At 37.1% G+C, this 27,567-nt stretch overlaps 1 protein-coding gene and 1 long non-coding RNA gene across 3 annotated transcripts in view; both read right to left on the bottom strand.

The window, feature by feature from the left end:
• The window catches only part of AHCYL2 (adenosylhomocysteinase like 2), a 168,837-nt gene that overhangs the window by 105,508 nt on the left and 35,762 nt on the right, over positions 1 to 27,567 (bottom strand). The window lies entirely within an intron of this gene.
• The window catches only part of LOC111559541, a 33,612-nt gene continuing 25,355 nt past the window's right edge, over positions 19,311 to 27,567 (bottom strand). Inside the window, exons 2-3 of the long non-coding RNA XR_002740601.2 lie at positions 19,911 to 20,058; positions 19,311 to 19,772 (exon numbers count right to left, since the gene is read on the bottom strand). This is a non-coding gene — a long non-coding RNA (uncharacterized LOC111559541). The remainder of the gene's footprint in view (positions 19,773 to 19,910; positions 20,059 to 27,567) is intronic.

The raw sequence follows: 27,567 nt of genomic DNA, 5'->3' as shown, positions 1-27,567 counted from the left end.
ACCTACAGGTAAAGCTGTTCTTATCTACTTCTCTCTGCTGTCACCTGGTAGTTACCTCCAGGCATCTCATTGGCTGGAAACTCTCAAAACTAGCTTGTGACTCCGGGTCTTCAAAGTTCTTAAGCATACATATCTAATCAAATGCTTGACCTGAATTCCTTTTTACCTTCTCCAGTGGCCATACCCTGGTAACCTTGTCAGGACCTATAACTGCTACACTTTTGGAACCTACATTTTAAATATTAGATTGCATCAAATCTAAGATGCCATCAATTGAAAGACTCACCATAACTTCACATACCAATAAGAAAAAGTGTTACCAATTAAACTGACATCTCAACTTCAGAGATGTCAAAATGGAAAAAATACTTCCAACCACTCCTAAAATCAATGAACTATATGGTATCTTAACTCTGATGACAACTGCTAATCTATTTAGCAGTCTCTGGCTGTATTTTTTTTCCATTATATTTACCTCATCTTACCTTACATTATCTTTGACTTCAACTATACTTCTGGAAACTTGACCTCTCTATACTATCCTAATCTGTTAACTCCTGCCTGTTAGTAAAAAAATGAGGTTGGAGTTTAGACACATGAATTTAGAGAGGCAGCAATTCTATAACTTCAAAGCACTCAGTCGCATAGGCAGACAGAGAGAAGGCAGACTGACTATAGGAGTAATCTAGGAATTTGGGAACTAGTAGAGGGTAAGAGCCAAGGGGGTTGGAAGTATTTACAGATGATTAACTAAAATGGCCAACTATTATTTTTAAGAAGAGGAGGAATTATTTTTTTAAGTTTATTTATTTATTTTTGAGAGAGAGAGAGAGAGAGAAAGAGAGAGAGAGAGAGAGAGAGAGAGAGAACGCGAGCGAGCGCAGGGGAGGGGCAGAGACAGAGAGGGAGACACAGAATCTGAAGCAAGCTTCAGGCTCTGCGCTGAAAGCAGAGAGCCCGACACAGGGCTTGAACCCACAAACTGTGAGATCATGACCTGAGCTGAAGACAGACGCTTAACTGACTGAGCCACCCAGGTGCCCCAATAATCAACTATTTTTAATGAACAGTATTTGTAACTCAGTGCTTTAAAATTCTTATCTCCCAAAATGTAACAGACTGAGAACCATTACATGACCATAGAACATCGCTGAAACTGTCTGTAATAATCCACACCAGCCTGCCCACATTGTGCAACCCATATACCACATGCCCCTTATTACAGTAAATTATTCTTTATTATAGTAATGGTTTATCTTTTAGAATAACTCCAATAATCTGAATGATTCTGGTTTTTAAACTCACATAAATAATCTTCTCCTGCATATGCAATGATGCTAAAACATACTTTAAATCATTTAAATTATCTAAACCATAAAAATACAACAAAACCAGGTCAGATCCATACATGTGGATAAAGAATCGTGTCCTATATAAACAAAGTTGTGTATTTCTATACTATGTGGTTGGTGATAACAGGTCTAACACCCTCCTGACAAGTCATAAGAGCATAAAAGTCCCCCTAAAGATTGGGAAATTCTCTTCTATACTATCACCTTGATGAGATATGAGAACTTATTAGTGGATTTTTAAAAAATGTTTCTGAATATAAAGCATGGGCCAGCAAACTACAGCCCCGTAGACCAAATTTGGCACACTGCCTATTTTTATAGAGCTCACGAACTAAGAATGGTTTCTACATTTTTAAATGGTTAAAAAAATTAATAATGTATCATGGCACATGGAAATTACATAAAATTCAAATTTCAGTTTCCATAAAGTTTTCTTTCTGGAACAAACAAACAAAACCAAACACTCACTGATTTGTTTATATATTGTCTATGGCTACTTTTTTGTACAACAGCAGAGCTGAGTAGTTACAACAAGACTGTGTGGCCTGCAAAGCTTTACATACTTACTCTTTGACACTTTACAAAAAAAATTTGCTGACCCTTGACCCCCCCCCAAGAGTGTTATTTTATTGTGTAATTCAGTGATGACATTGATAATTATTTCCAAATGGGCAAAGAGCTTGAACCAACAGCAACTTTGAAAACGATGACCTTAGTCAATCAGAATTAACAAAGCTTAAACAGTTTTAACAAGCAAATCAGTCTTAATTACATTGGCAGAATGGCAGATATCAAACACACTGCGGCAAATGTGCCACTTACAAGAGTTCATCTCTAATTTGGTTCTTGTAAGTCTTCAACCCTGCTTCTCTTCAATTATCCCCCAAGGACCTCGCATAAGAACTCTCCAAAATTCGGCAGGAGTTTTAGGAAAAGCTACCTAAAGGTACAGTATTTAGTCATGGCAACCCTACCTAGGTACCTCCATAGCTGTCATATTTCCATGTTCCAGGAAAACAAAACAAAGACAAATGTCTTCATGAAATGCCAAGTGAATTGTGGCCAGTAGGTGGAGACAGTTTCTAGCCAAAACTAGAGGAGCAACATTTGATTGATTGAGTTGCAGTGAAAATTTAAACTATCTTCAGATCTTTACCTTGAAATGTTTACTTGACTTAGATAGGACAAAGTGATTTTTCCCCCTAGTTCAGTAGTAATAACCAGGCTACCTCCTACTTGCTAAATCAGGTTTCACTAAGGGATCAGAAATAGGAACACTCGTTGTTGGATATTCCATTTCCTATAGAATATGAACCTACTTTATCGACTAGAATAAATCAAGGTTTCTCTTCTCTGGCCAATAGAACAGGAATATTTTCTGATCATCTACTCTCAGTGAGGTTAGCATCTTTCTTCTCAAATCAAACCTCAGGCCTTCTTCTCTACTACTCTCCTGCTACTTGATTATATAAATTGGGAATTAGTGACTATTAAGCAGGTAATGGTTTTGATGACAGCTCCAAATCGCCTTATCAAACACTATTTACCTAAACTCACAAAAAAAGTATCCTTCTCAATGATTTTTTGAAAAACAGTTTCTTTTATGTACTGCAAAATATAGAAACAGAAGGGCGGTTCTAATTTCTGGGCCACTAGTCCAGAGCTACAAGGCGATTTCTAGCAGTATGCCAGACAAAGAAGGCTATTTCTATTAGGCTTCAGGCAAAGGCATTCTAAGCTTTCTGTCTCAATTCCGACACTTCTGCTACCCAAAGCACACAGTGACCAGTATTCACTAGCTTTCCAAAGCTCCCCACAAGACTTTCTCTTTGGGGTTGCTCTGTCCTACACACACTTTTTCAGCATCTCCAATTTCAGTAGCATATACAACTCTGCCCATTTTTTTAAAAATTGTATTTACTTATTTATTTTGAGAGAGAGAGAAGTGACCAAGTGGGGGAGAGGCAGAGAAGGGAGAATCCCAGGCAGGCTCCACACCATCAGCGCAGAGCCCGATTCAGAGCTTGAACTCACAAACCATGAGGTCATGGCCTGAGACGAGATCAAGAGTTGGATGCCTGGGGTACCCGGGTGGCTCAGTCGGGTCGAGTCTCCGGCCTCAGCTCAGGTTATGATCTAACGGTTCGTGAGTTTGAGCCCCGTGTCGGGCTCTGTACTGACAGCTCAGAGCCTGGAGCCTGCTTTGGATTCTTCTCTGACCCTCCCCATCTCGTGTTCTTTCTCTGTCTCTCTCAAAAATAAATAAACATTTTAAAAATTAAAAAAAAAAAAAAGTTAGATGCTTAACCCACTGCACCACCCAGGTGCCCCCTCTGCCAGGTTTTAAGATGAAACTTACTTTCAAAGTAAAGCATACCAAGTGCAAAGGACTCACAGGCAACCCCTGCCACCATCACTACCCAGAGGATATACTCAGTACAAAGAATTTCTAGTTAGAATAAATGAATAGTGATATCTTCCAGAAGCTCCCTCTCTTTGAAGCAGACACCTCTCTATAATCCTTTCCTGTCATGTCCCCAGCTACCTTATGGTCACGCATTGTACAAGGTTACAATACATTTACAGTCTTAACAAACTGGCTACCTACTTCAGCAAGGCTGACATATCTTACAATAAATCTTAGAAAGAAAAACATAAACTAAAGCCTCTAAAACCTTTAACTCACCAGGAAAGAGTAAAGACTAACTTAGCAAATTTAATTTAATATGAAATTACACATTCATCTTTACAAGGCTATTTTCAGAAACCCTTTTTTTTTTTAATGTTTATTTTTGAGAGAGAGACAGACAGAGTGTGAGTGGGGGAGGAGCAGAGAGAGAGGGAGACACAGAATCTGAAGCAGGCTCCAGGCTCTGAGCTGTCAGCACAGAGCCCAATGCGGGCCTCGAACCCACGAACCGTGAGATCATGACCTGAGCTGGAGTCGGACGCTTACCAACTGAGCACCCAAGCGCCCCAATTCAGAAACACTTTTTAAATTTATTTTTTAAAGTAGGCTCCATACCCAACATGGGGCTCGAACTCATGACCCCAAGATCATGAGTCACATGCTCTACCAACTAACTGAGCCAGCCAGGTGCCCCAGAGATGATTTCTTTTAAGTATTGTTCTAAACTGTCTAGTATAGAAGATGCTGAAATTTTTATTTTACCTTTCAGATTGTGTAAAATATAGGTATAAGCACCCTAACCTTTCCATTTGAATAAACCCCAGTCATTTACTCTCTATCAATTGCACAGATCACCCTAGAAAGCCAAAGTACTTAAATCCAATGAAAGCCAACATGGCACCAAAGATAATTTTATCTTTCTTCCTGAAATGTTTCTGATTTTTTGAGAAAGTACTTACTTGCAAGGAAAGTCTGTGGTTGATGGTATATTAAGAGGTACAATGGTTCTTCACTGGCTCCCTTTATGCAGCCTCTCCTCTTCCTAATATTTCCTTGATTTTCTACTTTCAACCAGGTATCTGTTTTGAGAAATACTAAATGATTCCCCCAAAGTGAGACTCTTGTAACCACATTTCCAAATCTCCAGTCAGATTCTTTAAGAAACACATACTGGAAGAGGTAAGATTGAGGCAACACAGCCAAGAAGCTGGCTTAAGGTCTTAAATCAGCTATATATTTATCCAGCATCAATTTAACAATTAAAGGTAACAGTGTGAATGTAGATAGCCTTTTTTAGAAAAACTAACCGGTCTGCTTTTGTCCTTACTTTGGCCTAATTACTTCAACCATGGCTTTAACTCTGCATATATACGTACAAACCCCCAGCAAGGCCTTGTTGGGAGAAAGGAATGAGCAAGATACTCCTAGTTAAAGACAACTTGGGTTCTACCAGGGCATGCAATAACCCTCCAGGGATGCCTAGACTTACTGAAACTCATTCCTCTGGCTATTCACTGCCTTCATCTTTAAGACATAATCCGGGGGCGCCTGGGTGGCGCAGTCGGTTAAGCGTCCGACTTCAGCCAGGTCACGATCTCTCGGTCTGTGAGTTCGAGCCCCGCATCAGGCTCTGGGCTGATGGCTCGGAGCCTGGAGCCTGCTTCCGATTCTGTGTCTCCCTCTCTCTCTGCCCCTCCCCCGTTCATGCTCTCTCTCTGTCCCAAAAATAAATAAAAGTTGAAAAAAAAAAAAAGACATAATCCGTGTAATTCTATAGTTCTTTTTACTAAACATTCATATATTTACTGTATGCCCATTGCGCTGAGTGTTGTGTTTTTATTTCTCTATATAATGGGAAAAGTCGATGAGGCTGCTTACTAACAAAGATCTGGAGAAATACCAAATAACACGTGGATGAGGACTCAATTCTATACTCCATACAACTGGTCCCCCTACCGCCTCTTTTTCTGTTTCCAGAATCTAAGTTTCTCTTCAAGATGCTATTGAATTGCTGAGAACTATTCCCTGAGCTTAATTAAACTAGTTGTTTTCTGTTCTCAACCAAGGATATAGACTGACTCATACATAACATTTTTAAAGCTGCTGCTCTGCAATGTACATCCCTCATAAAACCTTAATCACAATAAATTTAGTTAAATCCTTTAAAACCGGATTGCTCTAGCTTCACAGAACAAGTCTGGCTGCTCAGCTTCAATTCCCTGGAGAGAAGAGAGAAGCTCTACTCTATTATGAAACCAGCTTGCCTAATCAAATTCCCTTTCAGAGAAAGAGGTCAAGGAGAATAACTGCTGTGCCATTTTTCAATTCTTCCTTCCAAGAAATGACTGACTGACAGATGCTATTTCTTTGAGTTCCAATGGCCAAGATCAACTAATTGTTCCTTAGTTAAAAGAATGATACCAATCGACCAAGCTACAGGACTCTATTAATCATAATATAGAATACCTTACATTTGTCAAGTTTTATGATCATTGAGGCTTTACACACACACACACACACACACACACACACAAACACACACACACCCGTCTCCCTTTCTCTCTCTCAACACCTCATTGGGAAGGTGGAACAGATACTACCCTTGTTTTACACACAGGGAAACTGCAATAAAGGCAATTTATCACTTGCCCAAGGATACATAATAGGTGGTAGATCTAAAACTGTAATTTATGTTGTTATCTTGGGGCACCTGGTGGCTCAGTTGGTTAAGTCCAACTTTTCTTTTAAAGTTTATTTATTTATTTTGAGAGACGGGGGAGGCAGGGAAGGAGGGAGTGTGGGCAGAGGAGGGGCAAAGACAGAGGAAGAGAGAGAATCAGGGCTTGACCTCATGAACCATGAGATCATGACCTGAGCCGAAATCAAGAGTTGGATACTTAACCCACTGAGCCACCCAGACGTCCCTAAGTCCGACTCTTGATCTCAGCTCAGGTCTTGATCTCAGAGACATGAGTTCAAGCCTCACACTGGGCTCTGCACTGCATGAAGCCTACTTTAAAAGAATAAAATAATTTATATTGTTATCGTAACAGTCTTGTGATTTCCTATACATTATATATCTTTATAATCTTCTTAGTATGTCTACTAATCCCATTATCTGCCCCAACTTACTGAAATATTTACTAAGAGAACACAGCATGTATTGACGATACAGTGGTGCAGTAGACACAGATTCACGTGATGTAGTAGAAAGAGATATTTGGAGACTGAGATGGGTTCAAATGACAGTTCTTCTCCTTAAGGCATACGACTTACGGTAAATTGACAACTACCTCAATTTCTTTATCTATGAAATTGGTGTACCATCTACCTCACAGAATTCTAAGAATTAAATGAGTTAACAGGTGTCAAGCACCTGATACATAAAAGACACTCAAATGTTAATTCCTTTCCCTAGAATAGTCCTAAACAGATTGCCAGCCTCTTTGAGAGGGTTTAACTCATCTCATTTCAGTGACTCCTAAAAACTAAGGGATAAGGATTAGGGAAATTGGAGTGTTAACACTTACCTGGCACTTCTCTCAGACATGTGGGATTTTTTTGGCTGTCAGTCTAATGAGCAGATTTTAGAAATGCAGTCAAACCAATTAAGAAAAAAATAGAAAATGGCAAATGTGTCTAAATAAATAACACTTATCATGGGCACACGAAGTAATTAATTGTTCTAACAATTAAACATATATTGAAATGCCAGCTAGAATATACCACTCAGTCTCTCAATAAAGAAGAGGTGAAATAATGTTACTTTTCCCACAGATAATAATTTATGTTGTTAACAGTCTTGTGATTCCCTACACATTATATATCTTTGTAATGGATAGATCCATACAAAAAGAAATAATATGAACATTAATCCAAACAATCCTTCTCCACTCTACTACCAAACAAGCCAAATGGGATAAAGCACTTTTCATAACCAATAAATGAATAACGTGACTATGAAGTTCCTAAAAGTGAATTAACGTTCCCTAAAACAAATTTCTTAGATTAGAACAAATCATATCCGAGTCTTATTCCCAATACCACATATAAATTCACACTAAGCCACCTCCTTCCTGGGATTATACTACATTTCAATAGTTAAGACACAACTGCTATAAATATTTGAATGACTTCAACACGTTAAGCCCTAACCTATAAGAACTTAATTTGTTGTTGCTGTTTTTGTTTTTCTGTTTGAAAAAAGTTTTGTGTGTTAGATTCCCTCAGATAAATTTTATTATGTGGTTATAACCAATTCATGGCTTCTACTAGAATATATTCAAAGCCATATCCACACAGTGATATTCTTCGAAGGGACACACATACATATTCACATATAACTTTCGTGTGTTGCAAGAATATTTTTTTACTTCTCAGTCTCGGCAAATCAGCACAATATTACTTCTAATAAAGGTAGTATTCTGTTATTTCTTGGTATCCTTTTTTAAAAATTCCTTTTCTTCAACCATTAAAGCTGAGCTTCCCAAAACTAAAGTTTCCAAGACAGGAAAAAATAAAAAAAGAAGGCTACTAGATGTTATTGCTATATCGACTTGAAGAAAAGTGGCTAAGCAATATGCTTTAAGAGGAATGTTTCTCAATCTAGAAGCCAAGTTGTAACACTGTGCCCCAAATACACTTATTTCTAAAAATACTTAAGTACCTTTTTATGACGAAATTAAATTAGATGCAAAGTTTTCCCTACTGGTGTCACTGTCATTCTCGTATTATATCAGTCTTACTGAGTGGGAGAGAAGGAAGTGACATATAGCAGTCAGCAAGAAATTTTGCACAACCAGTAAACTCTATTATATATGCTACAGCCTCAGCTGTGACAATTACAGGTTATTATAGTGCTTATGAGTTATTTTCTCTTTATCTTGCATAACTTCATGATAATGAAGGAAGCAAGGAGAGAGAAGAAACTAGAACAAGTGCCTCTTTGGGGCTCATGCATGAGAATGGTATGAACATGTTTGTACCGACACAAAGCAAGTTATAATCGCCTAATCACAGGGAAGTGACGGCAAACACATTATGTTAATAAGCACTGTTCCTACTTAAAATGTTCAAGATTTGCAAATTCTGTGAATTCTAATTTTTTCACAGACGATAATAATAACTTATTCTTTAACAGTTCGTACTTACTTGCCTTAATATTACCTATAAAACAGTGACCTGGGGAAAAAAATAGGATTCATTTCTTCTGGGAATAAAGTTTCAAAAAAAGAAAAAACCGGCTTAGCCATAATTACTTATTGTTATAAAATGGCAGATTTTGTGAGGAATTTTATTACATGACCATAAAATCCTTTTATGAACACCATCCCATACTGCAAAAGAGTCTGTGGTAAAGTCACTAAAGGCAATTTAACAGCAAAGCCTCTGGAGAAAGAATGCATAATTCGAATCCTGGCTCTAACATTCACTAGTTGTGTGACCTTGGGCAAGTTACTTAATGTCTGTGCCTCAATTACTTCACCTATAAAATGGGGAGGATGATAATAATCCTACCTACTTAATAAGGTTGTGGTAAGAATAAATGATATCTATAACATACTGTGGGTAATTAAAGTTAGTTCTACTTCACTTTCCTATAATTTTGTGGGGGAAGATGTAAAATAAATGGATAAACTCTTGGAGAACATGTTTGTGATGATGTGAATATTCTTTGCCATTTATACTAAGGGAAAAAAGAATGGGGAAGAGAGAGGATGCTTTTAAATGTTACTTCTAGCAAAAAAGTAAAAACAAAGATTCTTATTTATCCCTTGAACAAAAATATAATGAAAGAATTCACTGGAAACAATGGATTAAAAAACTCTAGATCTGCTAACAAATAGCAATTAAATAACATTCACTTTAAGAAAAATTTTTAATGTTTATTTTTTGAGAGAGAAAGCAAGCGAGTGAGTGAGCATGAGTGGGGAAGGAGCAGACAGAGAGGGAGACACAGAATCTGAAGCAGGCTCCAGGCTCTTAGCTGTCAGCATAGAGCCTAACGTGGGACTCGAACCCACCAACCGTGGGATCATGACCTGAGCCGAAGTCAGACACTTAACCAACTGAGCCAGGCAGGAACCCCTAACATTCACTTTTTAAAAACACTTTTATCTAGGGCGCCTGGCTGGCTCAGTCGCTTAAGCATCTGACTTGATTTCAACTCAGGTCACGATCTGGCGGTTTGTGGGTTTGAGCCCCATGCCGGGCTCCACGCTAACAGTGAGGAGCCTGCTTGGGATTCTCTCTCTCTGCCCCTCTCCCTCTCACACATGCACACTCTCTCTCTAAATAAATGAATAAACATTAAAAGAAAAAAGAGCTAAAATAAAAATGAAAATAAAAAACACTGTTTTCTTTCACATTCACCCAAAATATTTTTCATTGTTACATCACCTTTTTTCAGATCAAGCAGGGAAGCCATACTTGGATGTCGTTCCTCTGTCATGCCTCTAAAATAAACTCATTATTTTTAAGTGCTGCTCACAACATTCATTTGACAAGTATTTATTGAAAGCCATGCACTAGGTATCAGGGACACAAAGATGACTAAGACATGTCCTCATCTTCAACCTTTGTCTTTTAGAAGAAACAAATATGTAAAATCATTACATTATTCCAGAAGAGGAATAATGTGTAATAATAATGTGTAATAATAACAGCAATGGATTGAAACATATTAAAAAATATTGTGGATGCCTGGCTGGCTCAGTCATGAATTCGAGCCACAATCATGTGTGGAGTAGTTTACTTAAAGTTAAAAAAAATAATAATTTAAAATCTAGGAGTTCATAATGATACCAAAAACAAAACAAAGCAAAAAAGACCCCAATCAGGCACCATTGGATAATGCTAGTGAACCAAGTCATTATTTTGAAAATTGATATATAAAAGAATCAAGCATTCATCCTGATATCCTATAAAAACTACAGGGCAATCAAATAGATAAGGGGAAGTTTCTCTTTATAGAAGTATTACATGTCATAAATAAATAATGATAGGTTGGAATCTCATCATTTTGGAGCTCTTAATGATTTAGTAGATCTAAATAAAAATCGTCAATAGCTACTAACATCACAAAAAGAGAGACATTATGCACCCCCTGATGAAAGCACTCACCACTCTGAAGAAGCCTGAGCAAACCTCTAAATCTAAGTACCAATTTACAGGAAATGCAGAGGACAAAGGAACATGTTAAAAGACATCAGAGAGATACAACAGCAAAATCCCGACTCAAGGAAACTTTACATGACAAATCACCCAGTTTCTACAACAAAAAAATTAGAGAAGAAAAAGAGAAAGAGATGCAAGTGTCTTAAGAGACAAATCAATCAACTGCACTGCACAAAATTTATTTGCATCCCAATTTAAACACACTGAAAAAATAAAAATATATATATATATATATATATATATGTATGAATGACACAATCAGGGAAATACAAACCATGGGTTTTTGATGCTATTAAAGAATTACTGTTAAGTTTTTTAGCGTGATAATGGAACTGTGGTTATTCATTTAAAGTCCTTATCTTTTAGAGATATAAACAAGAAAAGAATATAGGTAAAATTATAAAAGTCTAGAAGTTGTATTCAGTAATCCAGGGAAGGAGGTGAAATATTTGGCCATGAATTAACAATTGTTGAAGGTGGGTTCAAGTTTGACATTTTCTATTATAAAAACATTAAAAAGAAACAGTATAGCTCAAAGTGATGAGAAAGAGAGACAGTGCAGATAAAGCACTCAGCCTGTACATCATAAGTACTAGTTATAATTATTCAAGAGCTTAAGGATTGGATTAGATGACCTCTCAGATATTTTTCAAAACTGAAAGTCTAAAATTCTATGACTAGATTACATATATTTAAAGGTCACTTTTAATCTCTAAAATTCTTTGGTTCTGCCCCAGGGATCTGGCTCAATTTTCTTCTCCCACTGGTTAACAAAAGCCTGCAAAAACACTAAACAACTACTTTTAAAAAGCACATGAACTGGGATTGACTCCCAGTTCAGTGTTTGGAGGTTTCTACTGTAACACCCACTTCAATTCTGGCGTCTGAATGTTATACTGTTTAATTAACTAGGTTAAACATTCAGTACTGATTAAACACATGGAAAATTTTGCCTTACCCAATGGGGAAAACTCTTGTGTTTCTTTTTCCCCAACACATAAACAGTTTGAGAACAGTGTTCCAAAAACTCCTGAATGTAATACGGCACTTTCAGGAGGTGCTTGAGATCATAAGTATTTTTGTGATCATACTAAGATGATATTTGTCTTTTTTACTCTCGTTAGCTCCTAAGTGCACAGTGGAGTTTTCCACAGGATACATGATGTGTGGCAATGCACCAGACTGAATGCAAAAGCAGATAAGAAATTCAAGCTGTTTTTAATAAAGCCAGATATGAGAGATTGGCAAAAACACAAAACAATGCCATTCTTCCCACTCAATGTTCTGTTTTGAAAAATATAGTTATTTTTCATAGAATTATTTCTGTTGACATGTACTGAGCTTATTAAGTTTATGTATTTATTTTTGAAAGAGAAAGAAAGTGTGTGGGGGAGGGAGGGAGGGAGGGGGGGAGGGAGAGAGAGAGAGAGAGAGAGAGAGAGAGAGAGAGAGAGAGAGAGAATGAATCCCAAGCTGGCTCCACTCTGTCAGCATGAGCCTAATGCAGGGCTTGAACCCATAAACCGTGAGATCATGACCTGAGCCAAAGTCAGACACTTAACTGATTGAGCCACCCAGGCGCCCCTAAGCTTATTATTTTCAAATAAAATATTTTATAAATCTCTCACTTTCAAAGAAATAGCAACATATAATGTATTTATTATTGTTACTGAAAATAAATTTCTGTTTTAATTCCTAATACAGTAAATATTGATAGCTATAACCCACACACACAAAAACTCTTTGAGATCCTCAAATTGTAAGCATGTTAAAGGAGTCCTGAGACTGAAAAGTTTGAGAACTACTGCTTTAGAACACACACAACTCCATCTAATTATGTCTGTCACTACATTATCTCATATTACCACTACATTTTACGTTATGGAGACACAATTCTTTCATTTTTCAGACCAACAAAGGGTATCTGCTCTAAAACTAGTCTGATACACCTAAAAATTATTGGGGTAAGGGGGTCTCCTCGTTTAAAGAGAAAGAGTATGACTGCTCACAATTATAAAAAGATATGAAGAATTTTAGTCACATGAATTCTAGAAGGTCAGGGAGAACATTTCTCTTGGCGGGAAGTTGGCACTAAGCCTAAGGACCCAAGTTCTTTTTTGTGTAATCATTTTTCCTTTTCGTTAAGACTTGCCAAGGCTGGACGTTAGGGTCCTCAATTCCAATTCCCTGACACCACGGGAGAAGACTGGCAAAATAAACCTTCCTGGTCAAGGTAGGAAAGCTGGTCATCTCAGAATACCTAGAGCTCTACATTTTCTCACCTTATGGATTCTCCATTAGAAATTTCCACACACTGATCTCTGCCTAGTTCCCTAACAAAAACTTAGAAGTTAAAGTCAGTTCAACAAATGTGGGTACTCTTGAAAGACTGACTCAAGGAGGCCACAGATAGGAGAGAAATAAAAGAACACAGTGGATGCTAGCTGTAGATACATACATACAATACGTACATCAGGGAGGCTATACACCAAAGTACATCAGGGAGGCCAAAGATGGGAGAGAAAAAGAAGACTGTAGCTCTAAATGTAGCAGCTGATGCTAGCTATAAATACATCCTTACAAAAACATACATACAAATGCAAACACCTAGAGTTGACTATCCCATCCTCACGAACTCCTTAGCAGCATTGGACCCTTCTGTATTATGTCGTCTTTTTTTTTTTTTTTTAACTCATTTATTTATTTTTGAGAAAGAGAGAGGGCACTAGCAGGGGAGGAGCAGAGACAGAGGGAGAGAGAGAGAGAATCCCAAGCAGGCTCTGCACTGTCAACACAGAGACCAATGCAGGGATTGAACCCACAAACCATGAGATCATGACCTGAGCTGAAATCAAGAGTCGGACACTCAACCAACTGAGCCACCCAAGCACCTCTGTATCATGTCTTCTAATCTTTTATACTCCAAGGCATTTGAACTAGATTTCACTTTTATAAAAATACTGCAGAAAAAAATCTGGCATTTGTCTACCTTCCTAGAGCTATAAATTGATACAATAAAAACAGCACTATTCCATTTGGTGAAAAATAAAGCTCCAGAAACTAATCATTTGAAAATTTTTTATTTCTTGCTATACTTTCCTGCTTTGAAAAAAAATTCTCTTAAAAAAATTTCATTCTCACCTCTTTTCAGTTAATCAACAATTACATACTGAACACAGAGAAAAGAGAAAGCAAGAGTGAAAATAACAAGCCAGAATCTTCCAAGAGAATTCCTCATCCTCACCCCTAGAAAGGTGAGAATACATTGCCTCAAGATGGCCCCCAAACAGCCACTCCAAGATTCTTCTGTCTCTTCTATTCCTCACTCTTGTTAGATGACCCTACTTCTCCTCTGAGAAGACTGACAAACTCTCAACTTAACTTCAGAATCACTCTCTATTCAAAATCAAGCCCAACCCCATATCTTCTTTCCTTCATTACTTCCACGAAGCAAAATTCATGTCCTTATCACTTCCCTTAAACTATTCAGCTAGAGCACAGTCTTCTTCCTACCTCAGGAAATCTTGGAAATTGATTATTTATAATAAAATAGTATTCAAATTAATTCATTAACTAGAAGACAGTGCTGTCCTTTTCTTTCTTAAAATGACTCCATTGTAGAAGGGTTTAAAGATATTAAAATGATTTTAATATTTGGATCTTCATTTTGTTTTTTAAAGCCTCAGATGTGAAATGTTTCTTTATTCTATTGCTATGAGGGTTCTTCCCTGAGGTCACAGGATCAAATCAGAACAGATTAGTAGACTGGTTTTAAAGTAAAAAATGACCACCTGATGGTATTTGGAAGCTAATATGAAACAAGATAGCGATACTGAGTTCAGGCCTCAGGGTCTGTAGTACAAGAAGTATTGCTCTCTTCATACAATAATAGAACATAATAAATCTCTTTGTTTTAAAGATAATCACTAGGGGCGCCTGGCTGGCTTAGTCGGAAGAGTATGCAACTTTTGATCTCTGGATCATCAGTTTGAACCCCATGTCAGGTGTAGAGATTACTAAAAAAATAAATAAACTTAAAAAAAATAAATCTTAAAAAGAGATAATCACTGAATTCTACTGGAATCAAAAGAAACTACCTAAAAAAATACCTGAAATATAAAATTTTAGTCTCTCAAAACGTTTGAGGAAAAAAAGGTAAAGTTTAACTTAAGTCTGGAAAATACTAATCACTACTTTATCTTTGACAAACATACCTGTTTGGTTTATGTATTTATCACAATACATTTTAACTACATAAAAAGTACAGAAAATAGGGGATTTCCATTTCCAGCCAGTAAGGAGTAACAGGTATAATATACACCTACCTGCCTGAATCAAACAAACAAAAACGGACAAAATATATGAAACAATAGTTTTGAAGACACTACTCAGGCAGTGAATGAAGGGCAGTGATCCATGAGAGACAGTAAACAAGTGAAATGGTTCTATGAATACCTCGACTTACTACCCTGAGACCATTTCCAGGCGCAGCTCAGGGAGAAAGAACCCAGGTAGAGCCCAGCAGACTATCTTAGTTGAGGAGATAAAACTGAGAGTTGGGGAGCCCAAGGCAGATACAGTTTGCAGGAAAGAGTGCTAGAGAAGAGAAGGCTGCACAGAGAGCACTCTGGAAATATGTGGTCAGTACCCCTTAAGGATTCAGCAGAGTACTGACCAGTGAATGCATGTAAGAAACCATTCAAAGGATTAGAGGGAACACTGTCACACTCAAATAGAACAGGAATAATTCCTATTCCCAAATGGCATTCAGGAATACCAACCAGAATGGAAAAGCCCCCAATTTATGGAGCACTGGGTAGAGTATTCAGAAGGGTCTTGGGAAATAACTACCCTAGAAGGAAAACGGCTCTGGCCCAACCTAACAAATCCTAAATGGGAGACCAGAGAGGGTCAAACTATAATGATAACTTGGCTGTGATAGAGAACAAAGAAAAAGATCCACTACCCAACAAGGTAAAATTCACAATGTTTAGAATCCAAATTTAACAGACATGCAAAGAAACAGGAAAATATGACCCATAAAGGAGAATCAGCTGAAACCAACACAAAATTGACACAAATGTTACAATTAGCAGACATGGGCATTAAAACAGGTATTATATTTGTATTCCATTTTCAAGAAATTAAGTGGAAACATGGGAAATATTAAAAAAAAAAAAAAAGACCTATATTGGGGCACCTGGGTGGCTCAGTCGGTTAAGCGTATGACTTCGGCTCAGGTCATGATCTCACAGTCTGTAGTTCGAGCCCCATATCGGGCTCTGTGCTGACAGGTCGGAGCCTGGAGACTGTTTCCGATTCTGTGTCTCCCTCTCTCTCTGCCCCTCCCCTGCTCATGCTCTGTCTCTCTCTGTCTCAAAAATTAAAAAAATATATTTAAAAAAAAGACCTATATCAAACTTCTAGAGATTAAATGTACACTGTCTTAGATGAAAAATACACTGGATAGGATTAATAGCAACTAGATAAAACCAAGTAAGAGATAAGTGAACCAGAAGATACAACAAAACAAACCATCCAAAATGAACCAGAGAAGGGGTGCCTAGGTGGCTCAGTCCATTAAGCATCTGACTCTTGGTTTCAGTTCTGATCACGATCTTACAGTTCATGAGTTTGAGCTCTGCATCAGGCTCCTTGCTGACAGTGCAGAGCCTGCTTGGGATTCTCTCTCTCCTTCTCTCTCTGCCCCTCACTGCCCACTCTCTCTCTCTCTCTTTCAAAATAAATGAATAAAAACTTAAAAAAAAATGAACCACAGAGGAAAAAAGAAGAAGAAAAAAGATCATTAGTGAATTGCGGGAATACTTTAAGCTGCCTAATATATTTGTTACTTCGACTTTCTTAAAGGAGAGGGAACAGAGACAGAAAAATATTTTTAAAAACAAGTGGGAAAATCTTTTTTTCCAAATTTGATAAAAAAAAAAACAACAACAATAATCCCATAGGCTTAAGATGTTCAATGCACCCCCAAAAAGAACACAAGAAAAACTACATCAATAATATAATAATCAAATTGTTCAAACCACTGATAAAATAAAAAAAAAAAAGCACTGATATTAAAAGCAGCCAGAAAAAAAAGACACATTATGTATAGAGGAACAAAGGTAAGGATGACAGCAGATTTCTCATCAGAGAACGTCAACAGCGAAGCAACAGCGTTAAGGGGATGCAAGACAGAAAATTGTCAACCTAGAATTCTATACTCAGGAAAAAATATCTTTCAAAAACAAAGACATTTTCAGGTACGCTGGAGAATTCATTACCAGTAGGCCTGTATGAGAAGGAATGCTGAAATAATTATCCTTTTGAGAAGAATAATACCAGATGAAAAATCTGAATTTGTACAAAAGAATGAAGAACACCAGAAAGAATAACTACAAGTATTTATATAAATTTTTGTCCTTATTATGTAAATCTCTAAGATAGTTTACTGTTGATACAAAAATGGTGTGGGGTTCATAATAACAGGAGAAAATGTATCACAAAAATATCACAAAGTCTGAGGGGAGAGAGAGAAATATTTCTTCTATGGTCTAAAACTATTGTAAACTTTTTTCAGTCTATTATGAACATTTCATACTACAGGTGTAATGATATCACATCATTAAAAGGCAAACTATGATAAGCTGAAGATGTGTACTACAAATCCTAAAGCAACCACTGAAACAAAACAAACCAACAAAGAAATTAAGAGTGAATGATAAAAAAAAAATTACACCAAAATAAGACAGAAAGAGAGGAAAAATAAAACTAGAACAGATGGGACAAATAGAAAACAGCAAGACGGTAGATTTAAACCTAACCATATCAATGGTTAAATATAAATGGTCAATTGAAAGAGAGATTATCATTTGCATTAACAAAGCAAAATTCAACTACATGCTGTATAGTCCTGCACACTTATTAGAATGGCTAAAAATAAAGATGGCCCGTACCAAATGTTGACAAGGATGTGGAGGAACTCCCATACTTTTGGTGGGAATGTAAAATGGCAAAACCATTTTGGAAAACAATTTGGCAGTTTCTTTAAAGTTAAACATACTTATATGATCTAAATATTACACTCCTACATATATAACAAAAAAAATGAAAGCATATGTCTATAAGTACTTGTACACAAATGTTCATAGCAGCTAAGAGCCCCAAACTGGAAATAACCCAAATGTCTGCCAGCAGGTAAAAAAACAAAGTGTGGTCTAACCATTACAGTGTAATACTACTAAGAAGTAAAAGGAATGAACCTTTGACCACTCAACAGCATGAATGAATCTCAAAATAATGATGCTAAGTGGAAGAACTGTAACAACCCCCTCCCCAAAAGAGTACACACTACATGATTTATATAAAATTATTTTTGAAATGCCCACTCATCTATTGTAACATAAAGCAGTTAGTAACTGCCTGGGGATAAGGTTAAGTGGGAAGGGGCAGAAGACTTCAGAGGGGATAGATACATTCTTTAACTGTGATGACAGTTTCACAGTTGTGTACCTACGTCAAAACTTTTCAAATTGCATACCTTAAATACATTTTTACTTACTAAATTCAATATATGTAACGATTATAGGTCTATTCAGGTCTTCATTTCTTCTTGAGTTAGTTTTGGTAAGTTAGTTTTATTTCTGATTTGTATTACTATTTCTTCTTTGACCTATGAGTTACTTAGAAGTATGCTTCTAAATTTCCAAAAACATAGTTATTTTGATCATCTTTTGGCTTAATTTCGATCTTTGTTAGGATGAATAGTCTGTTTAACTATCCATTCATTGGTTTTGGTGAGACTTGCTTTATGAATTCAGTATTTTTTCAATTTTTTTTTAAAACTGCTTAAAAACAAAGTATATTCTCATCTATTATGTGCAGGATTCTGCACAGGCCTATCAAATCAAGCTTGGTGGTCATTTGTTCCAATCTTCTCAAATGTTTTATCTGTTTGACCTCCAAACACCGAGAAAAATACGTTAAAATATTGTTTGTAGATTTTATCAATTTTCTCTATAATTGTATATATACTCTTTCCATCTATATTCTATCTATTTATTTTGAGGCCATTGTATTGGATGCATATTGATTTGGAACTATTATGGCTTCCTGGCTAATTATTCCTTTTATAATTTTTTTGTGACTTTTAAAATTCTAATAATGATTTTTGCCTTCAAGTTAATTTTGCCTACTGATGCCCTACTATATCAGCTTTCTTTTAGAATATGTTTTCCATACTTTACTTTCAATCTGATTCCTTATGTTTTCTTAGGTATGCCTCTTAACAAACTGCATAGAGCTGGATTATTTTATATTCAACCTAAAGACGCTGCAGTCATCTATTACTACATAAAAAACTACCCCAAAGCTTAGTGGTAATCAACAATCATTTTATTATTCTCACGATTCCGTGGGCCACAAAGTCTAACAGGGCACAACAGAGACAGCAGGTCTCTGATCCACAATGTCTGGGACCTCAGGTGGGATGACTTGAACAGATGAAGATGGCTAGGATGCCTCAACAGGAGCTATTTGTGAGACCCCAGTTCTTCTCCAGGTGTTGTTTGCTAGGACTGGACTGTCCAACATGCTTCCTTCACTCACTCACATGGCTGACAGTTGATGCTATTTGTTGGTAGCTCACTGGGGCTATCAACCAGTGCCTACATGTGTCCTCTCCATCTGGCTTGGGCTTCTTAAAGTATGGCGGCCGGGTTCTGAGAGTGAGTATTCCAAAAGGCATAGGCAGAAACTGCAAAGTTTCTTATAACATAGCCTCAGAAGGCCCAAAAAGTGACATTCAATTGGTCAAGTAAGTCATTAAGGCCAGTCTAGATTCAAAGAGAGAAGAACAATAGACTCCATCTCTGAACGGCAAGGAAGAAACTGACAATGGCCACTTTGGAGAAAAGCTACCACGTTCCACCCTCTGGTCCCAGCAGGTCCCTCCCACATGCAAACACACTCACCCTCTTCTAAGACCTTCAAAAGTCTCATCTCATAATGGCATCAGCTTGATGTCCAGAATCTTGATTATCTAATTCAGGTCCAGGTGTGATTGAGGCTCCTCAGATGCAGTTCCTCAGGTACAGCTACTGGAGTATAGTTCCTCTTGATCTGAATAAAGAAACAAATTATCTGCTCCCACACACCCAACATACAAACGTACAACAGTGAGACTGACTCAGGATAACCACAATTAACACTCTCATTCAAACTATGAGGAAGAAGGGGAAGGAACAAGAAACACATAGCAGTTACTGGTCCATAGCAATTCTGAAAGTTAATCAGACACATGTCACCAGTTCCTTGATAACAGCCCAAACCTACTCTCTGTGAATGATTCTCCAAAACTCTTGGCTCCACCTCTGAATCATCTTTCCTTTTACGTAAGAGATGGTTAATGTTTGCAATAGAGTAGCCTCCTCAGCCTGCTTCCCGCGTGTAGATGATTAGAAATCCAAAGGTTTATTTTCAGTTTTTACTGTCTCTGTTCCTTAATCCAAGCTGAAGCTGCTTCTATTAGTACTATTTAAAAACCTTGTAGATTTTCTATGACTCTTACAGGAGTTCACTCCAGGAGACAGAGCCACACCAACCTTCTTTCTCGATCTTAAGTTCTGTGTTCTGAGACTACTGTAAGAAAACATCCTTAAGATCCTATCATGTAAAAGAGAAGAGTCTAAGAGGTATTCCTTTAAGGTCTTTGGGCATCTTTTTATCTACCTAAAACATTCTATGAAACACTGACATATCTTTCTGAAGTCTTAACAAAGGAATTTATATTTGAACGCTTGAGATCTTTACTATGAGGCCATGTTTTATTGGCAGCATCTTGAATTTTATTTGTTCTGAAGCCATTTCTTTAAGTCATTGGTCATTTAGAACAACTGGAGATGAGAAAAAAGTTTTATTTTATAACACAATAGATCCTGGGCTAGAAACATTTCCCCCTGCAAGTTCTGATTAAAAACTGAATATAGCTCATTTTTTACCTCATTCATCTCTATACTTAAACCTTATCATAGGCAGTTAGAAGAAGCTAGGTAATACTTGCCAACATTCTGCCTAGAAATCTCTTTGGATAAATCCAATTCATTGGATACATTTTCTATCTTCCACATTACCAGATATGACAGTGCTAACAAACCTTGTACCATTTATATAACAAAGGTTCCCTGTTACCCAGCCTCCAATAATACTTTTCTCGCTGTGTTTCAAGCCTTGACTAACAGTCTCCTCAAGGTGCCTCCAGCTTCTACTCACCACCAAGTCCCAGAGCCAATCTAAATTTTAGGTTATAGCTGCACCTCACTTCCAGGTACCAAATTCTGTTTCAATTATCTACTGCTATAAACAAAATACTCCAAAACTTAGCATCATAAAACTACAATCATCTTATTATGCTCATGATTGTGAGAGTCAAGAATTCAGACAGGGTATAGCAGGGATGGTCTGTGTCTGCTTCGTGACATCTGGGGCTTCACATAGGGTGGCTCTAATGGCTGAAGATGGCTAGACCGGGTCCATATGCCTGGTGCCTGGGTTTTTCTCCATATGATGTCAGCTGAGACTGGAAGGTCCAAGATGACTTCTTCACTCATTCATATGGCTGGCAGTTGATGCTGGCTGCTGATTGGGAGCTCAGCTGGGCCTCTCCATCTGGCTTGAGCTTTTCACAGCATGGCAGCTGGGTTCCCAAACTGTGTTCCATGGGAGAGCGTTCCAAAAAACAATGTTCAAAGAAGCCAGATGGAAGCTGCAAAAACTTCTCATGACCTAGCCTTGAAAGTCCCAAAATGTCACTTCTAGTACCTTCTAGTGGTCAAACAAGTCATTAAAGCCAGCCCAGATTCAAGGTGTGTAGACAAATAAACTCAACCTTTGGGTGGGAGGATAGCATATGTGTAAAGGAAATGAACTAACAGCCATCCTGGAAACATGCTACAACAGACAATCTGTCTTTTAAGTGGTAAGTGTAACTCATTCACTTTAATATGATTACTGATGGATTTAAATTTATTTCTGCCATCTTTTACTGTGCTTTCTATTTATCTTTTCTTTTCTATGATATTTATTACACTTTCCTTTCCTGCTCTCTATTATATTGAACAAAGCATAAATTCAATGAATTATCACAAAGTGAAATAACCATGTAGCTACCACCCAGGTCAAGAAATGCAATGTTACCAGCACCCTAGAAACCTCCCTCGTCCTCCCTCCCAATCACTGTCCCCTCCCTCACTATCACAACTTTTAACACCATATGTTAGGGCTTTTAGCTTTATATAAATTAAACCATATAGTACATACGCTTTTGTGTCTGGCCTTCTTTATTCAGCATTGTCTTTATTCAGCCATGATCTTGTACATAGCAACAATTTATTCATTTCCATTGCTTTAGAGTATTCCATTGTATGAACATGCCACAATTTATCCATTCTATCATTGATGTTGTTCACTGAGTTTTAAATTTTGATGACTGTAGTTTTCACTTATTATTTTTTTTAACGTCTCATTTATTTTTGAGAAAGAGAGAGAGTGCGAGCAGGGAGGGGCAGAGAGAGAGGGAGACACAAAATCCAAAGCAGACTCCAGGTTCTGAGATGTAAGCACAGAGCCCACCATGGGGCTCAAACTTAACAAACTGCAAGATCATGACTTGAGCCAAAGTCAGATGCTTAACCGACTGATCCACCCAGGTACTTCTTGATGACTGTAGATGACTGTATTTTTTTAAAGTTCTATTAAAAAAAATCTTTAGGGTACTTTTAGCTGTAGGAATCCTGTGTGGCCTATACTGAAGATACCCCTATAGAGAAGTTTTGCATTTGCTAGGGCCTGATGCCATGTGACTGTCACTGACTGATTCAGGGCTACCTTTTATGTTAATTTCTCAGCTTTGGGTTGCTGAAACTGCAGAGAAAGAGGGACATTCTAAACCAAAATACAGGAGAACAAGCCCATGGCAACCAATTCTCAGAAAAATTTTTTTTACCTAGGACTCATACAGTGTGGACAAACTTCTTGACATCATATTGCTAGACAGATGTTTTTCTAGATCACCATCTTTTCAGTAGTGTGACCTTCTGAGGAATGTAGCTTCACGGAGGGAGACAGGAAAGTCTCCTGTTCCTGTATGGTTGTTGAAACTGAAGCCTCTTAATTATTCAGGGCCATAGTTTTAACTTATGTACTTACCACTTTGTTTTTTAATTCCCTCTTCATTATTTCCCCTTGAGGATTTTCTTTTTTTTTTTTTTTTTAACAAGTTCAATTATGGAATTTAAAATAATGTGCCTGGGTGGCTCAGTCAGTTAAGCGTCCAGCTCTTGATCTCAGCTCAGGCATGATGTTGCAGTTGATGGGATCAAGCCCTGCATAGGGCTCTACGCTGACAGCACGAAGTGTGCTTGGGATTCTCTCTCTTTCCCTCTCTCTCTGCCCCTCGCCCACTTGCATGCATGCTCTCTCTCTCTCTCAAAATAAATAAACTTAAAAGTATAAATAAATAAAATAGTGTTTGTTATATTTTATGTGGCATTCGTAGGAATCCCAAGTATACTTTTCAGCTTTTGTCAAATGTAAAGTATATGATAGGAAAAACAATCCAAAAAGCCATAGGCAGCAAAACTCAAAAAGAGGGGGAAAAAAAAAGGAAGAAAAATGAGGTAAGATCTAAAGGAACTGAGAAATGAAGTATTAAGATAAACCTAACAGTTTCAAGGTGCTTGGCTTGCTCAGTCGGTAGAGCATGTGACTCTTGATCTCAGGGTTGTGAGTCTGAGCCCTATATTGGGTGTAGAGATGACTTCAAAATAAAAAAAAAAAAAATAACAATAAAATAAAAGATAAAACTAACAGTTTCCTAATGGGTTTCATATTCTTTTCAGTAAACTTCTGACCTCTCTCCTACAAGGTACTATGTAACTACATAAATCTGCAGGAATAAAAAACTTTCCAGCAGTAGTGTAAGTATAAACACTATTCAGCTACAAAGTAAGAAGTTAGGGGAGAAAATGGAAATAAAAAACAGTAAATGAATTTCAGACACTGGAACAGTATCAACAAAGCATACCTTTTAATGTCCATAAAAAAAAAAAACATGAAATAAATACTACAAATCACTTGATATATATTATGTACAAAGTATTGTATTAAACGATGGGGCACAAATATGAAGTAGAATCAAAGAAATTTATCAGGCAAGATAGAGCTATAAATACTATAAACTTTCAGGTGACCTTTAAAAATATGAAGCTCAAAAATAATAAATTTAGGAAGGGAAAGACTTTAAAAGTCAAGAGGTCTATAAGTATTGTTTGATCCCATTTATATGAAATATCCAGAATAGGCAAATCTACAGAGATAGAAAATAGATTCGTGGTTGCCTGGAGGTGGTGAGGGCAGAGTGGAGTAGGAGGAGGAATAGGGGAGTGATTACTACAGGTTTCTTTTTGGGATGCTGAATATGTTCTAAAATAAGATTAGATTATAGTGATGGTCACACAACTTTATAAACATAAAAGAAACACTGAATTGTAGGGGTGCATGGGTGGCTCATTCGGTTAAGCATCCAACTTCAGCTCAGGTCATGATCTCACAGTTCATGAGTTTGAGCCCCGCATCAGGCTCTGTGCTGACAGCTCTGAGCCTGCTTTGGATTCTCTGTCTCCCCATCTCTCTGAGCCCAAACACTGAACTGTATACCTTAAATGAATGAACGTCACAGTATGAAAATATATCTTAATAAAGCTATTTTAAAAAGTCAAGAGATCTATTTATTTTCAAAAGCTAGAACATTCTACCAAAAGAGAAATTCAGCCCACCACACAAGCCTCAAGATCTTTTTTGTTTCAACAAAGGAAAAGATTCAGCTCAGCATTGATGCTGTCTCCAAAAGCATAAACCCTACTAAAGCTCCCTAATGCCTCCCTCAAAGTTATAGCTTTTTAATACTCAAATTTTTCTACTTCCTTATATCACAATACTCTGTCAAACTGATCTTCTTTAGGGTCTACAATAAAAATGAGTTTAGTATATATGATAAAAACAAGATCCTGAAGATAGTACAGGTATTTAAAAATCATCCCATAAATTCTAAAACTCAGACTTAGAAATTACTAGTTTAAATTAGAACCAAGAGTACAATAGTAAACGTAGATCAAAATAGCAAGTCTAAAAAATCTTCAAAAGAAATTATTTCTCACTTTCATCTGTCTCTCTAGATATTTCCCCTCACCATTTTTTTCTTAACACAGATAATTTGACATTTTCAGTGATTTTACTCTTGTGTTATAAGAACTACGACATAAACTAGAAGTAGTACTACCATTTATCCAATCATACAAGACTAGAAACTCATCCTCCTCTCTTATCACACAGTGCGTCCACCCCAACACACAATTGTCACCAGATTCCATCAATTCTACCCCCATCTTAATATCTCTCTTATTAGATTTCTTCTATTTCCTGTCTTAGGACAGGCCTTTATCTTCTCCTACTTGGATAATTACAACAGCCTGACTGTTTTCTTTGCCTTCTATACTACCCTCACCTCCACCTCATATCCACACTAATCCACACAAATTTCCAAATCCAATAAGGATAATGTAAACTCTATAAACTAGAGAGCACATGCATGCACGCGCGCACACACACACACACACACACACACACACACACACACACTCTAATTAAATTGATATTTTCTGTTCATGTTATTTTATAACCCATTTTGTTTTCACTTAAAATATAATGATCACTTCCCCTTCTCATTAAGTATGGCTGGGCAACATAATTTCTGATGGCTGTATATTATTACATAATATGGATGCATCGTATTTTATTATGTCTTTATAACATAAATAATATACTCATGTTGTATTAATGAACAAAAAAGTTTCTCTTCAATGTTTTCTCTTGCTTATCTTTCCTTTAAAACCTATTTATATCTAAAATTAAAACTACATTATCTTTGTTAATATAAAATCATCTTTGTTTCATCTTTTATTGTATTTATTACATTCTAATTTGAATAAGTTACTATATGACTTATTACTCTATGCTATTAAAACTTTCTGAGTATAGGGGCACCTGGGTGGCTCAGTCGGTTGAGCGTCCGACTTGAACTCAGGTCACCATCTCGCGGTCTGTGAGTTCGAGCCCTGTGTTGGGCTCTGGGCTGATGGCTCAGAGCCTAGAGCCTGCTTCCGATTCTGTGTCGCCCTCCCTCTCTGCCCCTCCCCTGTTCATGCTCTGTCTCTGTCTCAAAAATAAATAAACGTTAAAAAAAATTTTTTTTAATAAAAAAATAAAAAAATAAACTTTCTGAGTATATATTCTATTTTATTCAAGCTTTGGATGCCTCCTCCACCACCACTCCTACCTCAGCATCTAGCTCAGTATCATTATTAAATTAGATACTTGATACAAGCAATTTATCCAGATAAGGTTACCCTAATAAAAACATTATGTCCATTACGCTACCTAAACTTCTGTGAGATGACACTATGGTTCAGGGCTCTTCCCAGGTATGATTCTTCAGCATTTCCTTTGATTTTGTGAGTTACTCCTATTATCCTTATAATATCCCCCTTCTCTCACCCTCCCTTTCTTTTTTGTTTAAGTCAACTTGCAACCAAAGAAAACTGAACTGATAAAGGCTGGAACACTTTATAATTGTTCAACAGACATTTGTTGAGCAAAATAGTGAATGAATGTACTGAAAGTCAGTTAAATGTACACTGAGAAGGAAGAAATGGATACAGACAAGCAGCGGGAATATATTGAAACAGAAAGATACTGACTACACCTACAGTAAGTCTCTGTACCAAAACAATTATCTTCATTTTAAACAATGTTTCCCTATTGTCCTCATCCTTATGGTTGTTCTGGCCAAAGGCTCTGAAGTCATCCTTAATTCCTCTCTTTCTTTCAAACACAAGTCGAATTCATTAGCATATCCAGTTTAATCTACTTTCTAAATATATGCAGAATCTAACCAACTCCTCTCATCTTCACTGCTATTTTCAGATCCAAACTATCATCATCTCTCATCTGGTCATTGGAGTAACCTCCTAAATGGTCTCCTTACTGACCCCTTTCAGTCTATTCTCAACTTTGCAGCCACAATGATCTAGTTAAAACTTAGGTCAGATCATGCCACACTCTGCTTGAAACTTTCTAATGGTTTCCTATCTCATTCATACCAAAAGCCAAAGCCTAAAATCCTTAATATGACCTATCGAGACCATGTATGATATGTCTCCCTGTTACCAGCTGGCCTCATCTATACAACTCTCTCTTACTCTACTCCAGCTGCACTGGCCTCTTTGCTATTCCTTAAAACCGCTAGTATAACCCCCCTCAGAACCTCTGCACTTGCCAAACACTCTATTTCTTCACTCTCTTATAAAAAGCAACTCTGTTAAGGTCATGCCATTCAATTATGTCATTTCCTCCTCTCCTAGCTGTCATCTATTAAATTCATCTCTCAGATTCTAGTCATCCTAAATTCCATCATTAACCTGGGCTTAGCAGACGAAAGGTAGGTGGAAATTGTTGGATGGGAAATTGTTGGGAAGGCCTTTTTTTTGCCTTTGCCCTTCCTCCTTGATGGTTATA

Source organism: Felis catus, chromosome A2, assembly GCF_018350175.1.
Source record: "Felis catus isolate Fca126 chromosome A2, F.catus_Fca126_mat1.0, whole genome shotgun sequence".
In the NCBI taxonomy this organism is placed as follows: Eukaryota; Metazoa; Chordata; class Mammalia; order Carnivora; family Felidae; genus Felis; species Felis catus.
The sequence above is the reverse complement of the archived record's forward strand: the minus strand, read 5'-3'. Positions and strand labels throughout refer to the sequence as shown.